The following is a 7,745-nucleotide window of genomic DNA, read 5'->3' on the forward strand; positions in this document are numbered from 1 at the left end:
AATCTCAGATGCTAGTTGGTGCCTCCCCGTCCCCGCCCCTGGTTGGCAGAGAGAGGCGGGCGGCGGGCTGAGAAGCGTGGAGTGGGAGCCGGGAGGCGCGCACTTCGCCAGACGCCGGGGCTGTGCGGCGCTTCCGCTGGGAGTGACGCGCCGACTCGGGGATGCGCTGCAGGTGGGGGCGGCGTGCCAGTCCAGTCCCGGGGGCCAGAGGTTGTTCTCCGAAGCTCCGCCTTCTGTTCTCATAAGCCCGGCCCCCGCCCCTCCTCTGGCCACTGCGCTTTGGCCCCAAAGACTTGACTCGTCCTAGAGCGAGGGTGGTAGGGTCCTCAACGCCCCTAGGATCTTTGGTCGGCTTCTGCACCCCTTTTTCCGCCCAGCTCGTATCCACCCGGCTGGTCAGTGAATCTGCCCTCGCGGGACTCTGCTCTATCCTGGTCACTTAGGCAATGCCCCCGAGCCTCACTTCTGGTTGGAGTGTTAGTGGGAACAATCATTCTTGTTTTTATTTTTATGAATTCATAACTATATTACTCTGCTATTAAGGCTTAATATGACATTCAACAAAAATACAGTTCATATATTAAACTCCGCTGAAAGATCAAGAAAGATGAAATTAAAACAACAGTTTTTGTTGTTGTTGTTGTTGTTGTGCTGGGGATCAAACACAGGGCCTTTTGCACATGAGCCAAGTGATCTACCCCTCATTGAGCTATACCATACCAAGGAAATGGTTTTAACTCTGTGCTTATCTTGGAGAGTCTGACAGAGAAAAGATTCACTGTTTTCTGACATTCAGAGTCTTTAGAAGCAAGTTCATGGGACATTTTACCCTAGAGGTGGGCCCTAAGGAGTTGGAAGTCCTGGATCTGGGTTGCCCTTTGCCCTGGTTTGTTTGGAGGTTCCCAGAAAGGACTGGGCAAATTTGCTGGAAGTCTTAGGTCTCTTCCCATTGTCTATTTTTAAAGCTTTTTATCTATGTATATGTAGTGTACATATTTAAAGGTGCACATTTCCCAAATTCAGTGATTTTGCACAAATTGAATAATCCAGATTAAGAAACAGAACACCCGCCAGCTCCCCAGAAGATCTCTTTATATCTCCCCCTTGTGGGGAGTAGTGGTTTCAAACAGCATACATTAGTTTTGCTTGTTTGGCACTTGAATCACCTTGTCACTCTGTCACCCTGTTGTTTGACTTTTTTACCACAATATTAAATTTTAGAGATGACTACTGTGTGTGGTTGTGGTTTGTTCATTCTTTTTGCTATATAGTATTCCATGATGTGTATACAGCTCAACTTATTTTACTCCTGATAGACATTTGGGTAATATTCAGGTTTGAGACATTACAATATCGCTATAAACATGATACTAGATGTCCTTGGGTGAACATATGTACCTATTTCTGTTGGGTACATACCTAGGAGTGGAATTGTGAGTCACGAAGTAGGCATATGTTCAGCTCTGTAGATATTGCCAAACAACTTTTTAAAGTAATCCAATTTTCATTCCTATGTTATTAGTTTCCTATTGCTATTTATTTTAAAAAAATTTTGCAGTTGTAAATGAATGGCATGCTTTTATTTTGTTTATATTTTTTTCTGTGGTGCTAAGGATTGAATCCAGTGCCTCACATGTGCTAGTCAAGTGCTCTGCCATAGCCCCAGCCTTCCTTTTGTTATTTATTACCACAAACAAATCACTGCAAATGTAGTGGCCTAAAACAATACAATTTTTTTTTTTTTACACTCCAAACTAGGTTTTATGTGGCTAAAATCAAGTTGCCTGCAGGGTACCTTACTTTTGTGTGCACTAGAGGACAATCTGTTTCCTTGACTTTTCCAGCTTTTAGAAGCTTCCCTGCATTCCTTGGCCGGTGGCTCCTTCCTCCAAGCTCAAATCTCTCTCCTTTTTCTCCTCCCATCTCTGTTTCCATTGTCACATGGAAGCATCTGATTCCCCTGCCTTACTTATAGGGAACTTTGTGATTATACTAGGTTCACTTGAATAATCTGCCATCTCAAGATTATTTTTTTCAAAAATTTTTAGTTGTCAATGGACCTTTGTTTTATTTATTTATATGCAGTGCTGAGAATCAAACCCAGTGTCTCACACATGCTAGGAAAGTATTCCACCACTGAATTATAACCCCAGCCCCAAGAGTCTTAATTTAATCATGTCTACAAAAACAAAGCCCTGAGATAAAAATCCATCAGAGGATTTTCCCTGGTGACCTGGTCTGTGTTAAGGCTGGTAGGAGAGGGAGCTGATGTTGGAACACCATGTCTGGCCACCACCAACCTGCCACCACTACCATGTCTGAGACAAGGGCTTTCATGTAGAGAATGAGAGTCTGGGTTGCTTGGGCTGGGGACCAATGCGGAGGGAAACATTAGGGAAAGCAGACTCTGCTTTGTGGAGTGGTATGGTCTGAATACATCTGCCAAATTCATATACTGAAACTTAATTGCTAATGTAATAATATTAGGAGACAGTGTGTTTAAGAGTTAATTCATGAGGATGGAGCCCTTAAAAATAAGATTAGCAGTAGAGCATCCTCACATGTTCCAGACCCTGGGTTCAATCCTCAGCACCACATAAAAATAAATAAGTGAAATAAAGGTATTGTGTCCAACTAAAACTAAAAAATAAATATTAAAATAAAAGAATGAGATTAGGGCCCTTTAAAAGGGCTTGAAGTAGTCAGTTCATGCTTGTCTGTCCTTTTGCCACATGAGGAAACAGTGTTCACTATCCCCCGGGCCCCTGCCAGGATATTGCAACAAGGCATCTTTACATCATCATCTTGAAACAGAGAGTAGCTCTCGATAGACATTGAACCTCTTAGTCTTCCCAGCCTCCAGATCTATGAGAAATAAAGTCCTACTATTTGTAAATTACCCAGTCTATGGTATTTTGCTGTAGCAACACTAATAGACTAAGACTTGTTAGTTGTTAACAGCAGGAAGGCAGGGTTCAACACAACATATGCTTCATTGTGGGCAAGGCTTTGTGGTGTGGAATGTGCCCCACATACCATCATGTCCCTTTCCATCCTCCATTTCTGGGGATGAATCTATTTCAGGATTGATGATGGGATTGTGAGGACTGACTTCCTATAGCAGGAGAGGTAAGGTAGGGTGGATGGGATGCCAAAGCCTGTCCTTCTAAGCCGGGGTGGAGGTATCATCCTGACGGAAACAGGAGTAATATAAATGTTAGGAGAATTATTTATCTACCCTCTTGCTGCATTCCCAGAGAGTTTGAAGACAGACCTCCTCTCTGCCAGATGCTCCCTCCAAATGGCCCTCAGATTAACCACCAATAAAGTTCATGGTCCAGAAATCTCTCATACATATTCAGAGTTCCCAAACATCTTTATAGTTTCTAATTCTCTTAAACATGAGCTGACCATCTAGGATTTTCTGACTTGAGAAAGTTTCAAATGTGAAAAATTAAACCAAATAAATAAACAGAAATATCAAAATTTGGGGGAAATAGACAATGTAGGAAGAAGAAAACATAAAACCCTTCACTAATATAATAGATGCAATATAAAACAAGAAAAGGTATTATGAAAAGAAACAGTCAGAAACAAGAAAAGGCTTTTGAAATTTTAAAGAGCAGATATGAAAATATGAAGTTGATAATCTCAAGAGAAAGGTTACATAATAAAAATAAAGTCATCTCTGAGAAAATATAGTCATCTCTAAAGAAAAAAATGGGGAGGGAGAGGACAGTCAGAGAAAGGGAGAGAGGAAACAAACAAACAAACAAAAAGGCATGGAGGATGAATGTAAAATGTCCAACATCTGACCAGTAGGAGTTTCAGAAAGAAAGGACAGGGGAAAACATAGGAAAAAAATTATCAAGAAACCAATCCAAAGTTGGGTGCAGTGGCACAGGCCTGTAATCTCACCCCTAAGGGGGTTCTCCTTAGGACAAGAAGCGCTGTAGGTAAGTGTTGAACACTGAGCTTTAGTCACACTGAGCAATGCAGAGCATGTTTTGCTTCTTATATTAATAATTTTCTTCCTCTGGAGAATTGCAAATTCAAGGCCAGAATTTAGTAAGAACCTGTTTCAAAATAAAAAATAGAAAGGACTGGGACTTAGCAGTAGAGTACCCCCTGAGTTCAATCCCCCAAATCAGAAAAAATAGGGAAAAAAAGGATCCAAGAAAATTTCCCCAAGATGAACAACATGTTTTCAGATGTGAAGGGCTTGCTTAAGTGCCTAAATATTTCCATAAAAATAACTGTGGAAAAAGGAACATCTGGAAGAATATGCTCTCTTCCTCTGTCCCTAACTTAGGAGGTGTTTGGCTTGTTGCAAAGTGAGCTAATTTTCTCATCGTCATTGCAAAAAGTAAAAAAAAGCCCTAAACGGGTAACACCTAAAACAATAACTAGTATAAGCACACTATCAAGAATATGGAGTCTTCACAGGAAGAATTGAGTGTAGGCATAATCATGGAGTTTAAGTGTTTAAGTGGTTTCATTTGGGAGTGACACCGTGGTGGGGATGTCAGTCAAAGGCTAATGGTTTTCTGTCCAAATCCTGACATACAGCAATTGTTTGACTTCACAATACATGCACAGGTATTTGGTCAATAACAACTTAACTGCTAATTTTAAAATTAGAGATAGCTAGAGAGAGAGAGGTAAGATGGGAATGATGGGAGAATCTGGACCAAGCATGTAAGAATTCTTACTATTCTTAGAACCTTTCTTAAGCCTCAAATTATTTCAAAATAAAAAGTAAGAAAAACTAATGATATTCAGTGCTCACCATGTATTTAGTACAGGTAAGCATTTGACAAGCACTATTCCTTTCAGTCCTCACAGTTCTTATTATCCTCACCTTACAGGTAAAGAAACCAAACTTCCTTCCTTCATTTTTCAGTAATAAACATCTGGAATTTAGAAACACACATTCTAACTGGTTCGTGTGTGTGTGTGTGTGTGTGTGGCGGGTGGTGGGGGTTCCACCCCAATACATTTCCCTGTCACCCACCTCCAACCCCACTCTAAATAATTAAGAAACATTTTTTTGTTTGTTTGCTTGTTTATTTGTTGTACCAGAGATTGAATCCAGGGGTGCTTAATCACTAAGCCACATTCCCAGATCTTTTTATTTTATTTTTTTATATTGAGACAGGTCTCACTAAGTTGCTTACAGCCTTGCTATGTTGTTGAGGCTGGCTTTGAACTTTTGGTCCTCTTGCTTTGGTCTCCTGAGAAACTTATTTTTATTTAGAAAGCTTTTTCTTTCTTTCAGGAAATCAATAAAATGATTTAAAAAAAAAAAAAAGCCTAGTGACCCAAATTCAGAAAAGCAACCCTTATTCTTCCCATCTCTAATGACAGGTTCTCAGCTTTTCCTCAGCATTTCCAGATCTGTCCTAGAGAATTGAATGGATCACTCAGGCTACAGGACTTTGCTTGTGGTGGGCCTCGAATTTGGCTTGGCCTCCAAAGCTCTGGCCTCTCCTGCTTTGGGACCATAGGGTATTGTGGAGGTGGCTCCAACTGGATCTGTGGCAGGCAATGTGGAGCTCCATCCCAGTGGAGCCTGGCCCCTGATCATCAGGCCCTGGCCCCTGGTCCTCTTAGCTTTAAAATACAGGAAAATATTTTGCTTTGGCTCTGGAGATGCAAATACACTTTTGAAGGCCTTTTTCACTTAAGAAAAGATTTCGGTACAGTGACTATGGTCTATTTTTGGAGGGGGTTCTCCTTAGGACAAGAAACGCTGTAGGTAAGTGTTGAACACTGAGCTTTAGTCACACTGAGCAATGCAGAGCATGTTTTGCTTCTTATATTAATAATTTTCTTCCTCTGGTTTCTTTTCATGCTTCTCTTTAGGTCCCCCTTTCCCCTCACTGTTCAACGTTCTAGTTCAACCTTTCCCTGATGTTCTCTGAATCCTAACAGCTTAAAGTGGGGATGGATTTTTTTTTATAGTTTTCTTTTTTCTGATTCATCTTTGGGAGATAATTGCTTCCCTGCTCTAAGAAGAAAAGAAATGCTTCTAATATGTTAGAAAGATCAGTAGTGAGGGCTAATGCTTCCTTTCAAGAGTTCTATGCTTAAAATCCACAACCCTTAAACTTGGCTGTGCTCAGTCACAGGGAATCCCAGCTGCATGCACCTCTCTCCTATGCTGCCCAGGGCACCCTCACTATGAGAACAAAGGAAAAGTGACAGAAAAGATTGGCTTCAGAATAGTCTTTGGGAGTCTCCCAAATAGCAATGGAATATAAATTTTTTGTTCGATTCTTGGTTCTTAGTCCATAATCACTATGCTAGACCATCTTCTCTGCGATAGGAACTGGGATTTTGTCTGTCAATATTGCACAGCAGGTGTGTATTAATTTGGCTCTTTTTTATTTTTCAGTTTTAGGTGGACACAGTATCTTTATTTTATTTTTATGTGGTGCTGAAGATCGAACCCAGTGCCTCATGCATGCTAGGTGGGCACTCTCTCACTGAGCCACAACCCCAGCCCTAATTTGGCTCTTTTTTTAATTGAAAACTGTCCTTCAGAGATGAGAGGCTCATTCTTTGGTCTCTCAACAAATTGTCCTATTTGACTTTATAATAAGGCTGCAATTTCTCAAAGTTTAGAAAATGTCTCTGATTCTTTTCTTGGTCTTTATAAAGGGCTTAGTGAATGTAACTTCAGAAGCAGTCGTGAGATGGGGTTATCCAGTTTCGGGATTGCATTCTCAGATTTACATGGCTATATCCAAACTCCTTTTCTGGAATGCAGATGTTCAAGGTCATGAAAAGCTAGTCTTCTGTGCATTAGGAAAAGTTGGCATTGGGCCTGATGCAGAAAGAATAAGTCTTGGACAAGAGGACAAGGCAGGCCTAATGAAGGAGAGGCCAGTATGGGTACTCCTAAAAAAGGACAATTGACCTATGGACTTCAGGATGATAAGGACCAGAGTCCATATTTAAATATCAGTTAAGGTAGCTTTGGACGTATTTCAGTGTTTTAACCAAATGGGACTACACACACACACACACACACACACACACACTACATAAGAAAGAATCTAAGGCTAACTCTTTCTCTTTCTCTCCCTTTCAGTCATTGTTAGTTCATAGTTTTGTTCTCATGATCACAAAATAGCTGTCTATCTTCTAGACATCATATCCATATTATAGGCATGAAGGGTAAGGGTCAAAAGGCAAACAATGTGTAACAACTGTATTTCTCTTATTTTTAAAAAAATATTTATTTTTTAGTTTTAGGTGGACATAATATCTTTATTTTATATTTTCATGGTGCTGAGGATCGAACCCAGTGCCTCATGCATTCTAGGCGAGTACTCTACCACTGAGCCACAACCTCAGCCCCATATTTCTCTTATTTGATCAGGAAAAAAAATAGATTTCTTTGGTTCCTTCCTGACCTCTGACTTCTATTCACAATCATTGGCCTGAACTGGGTCATGTGACTATCTCTGCCTTTAAAGGAAGCAAGAGTCATTTACTGAGCTCAGTGAAATCAGGATTCTGTGAGTACAAAAAGTCAGGACTGCATGTTTCTACCAGTGGCCCTGGACAATTTAACCTCTCTTGGCTCTGTTTTCCTCATTTGCAATATGAACATTGGACCATAATAGTGCCTACATCAGAGGGTTATCATGAATGTAATGAGCTCATGTTTATAAAACACACAGAACATAGCACTATGAAAGTATTTTTAGATAAATCAATAAAGGGCAGAATATTCA

This window comes from Marmota marmota, unplaced genomic scaffold, assembly GCF_001458135.2.
Source record: "Marmota marmota marmota unplaced genomic scaffold, marMar, whole genome shotgun sequence".
NCBI lineage: Eukaryota > Metazoa > Chordata > Mammalia > Rodentia > Sciuridae > Marmota > Marmota marmota.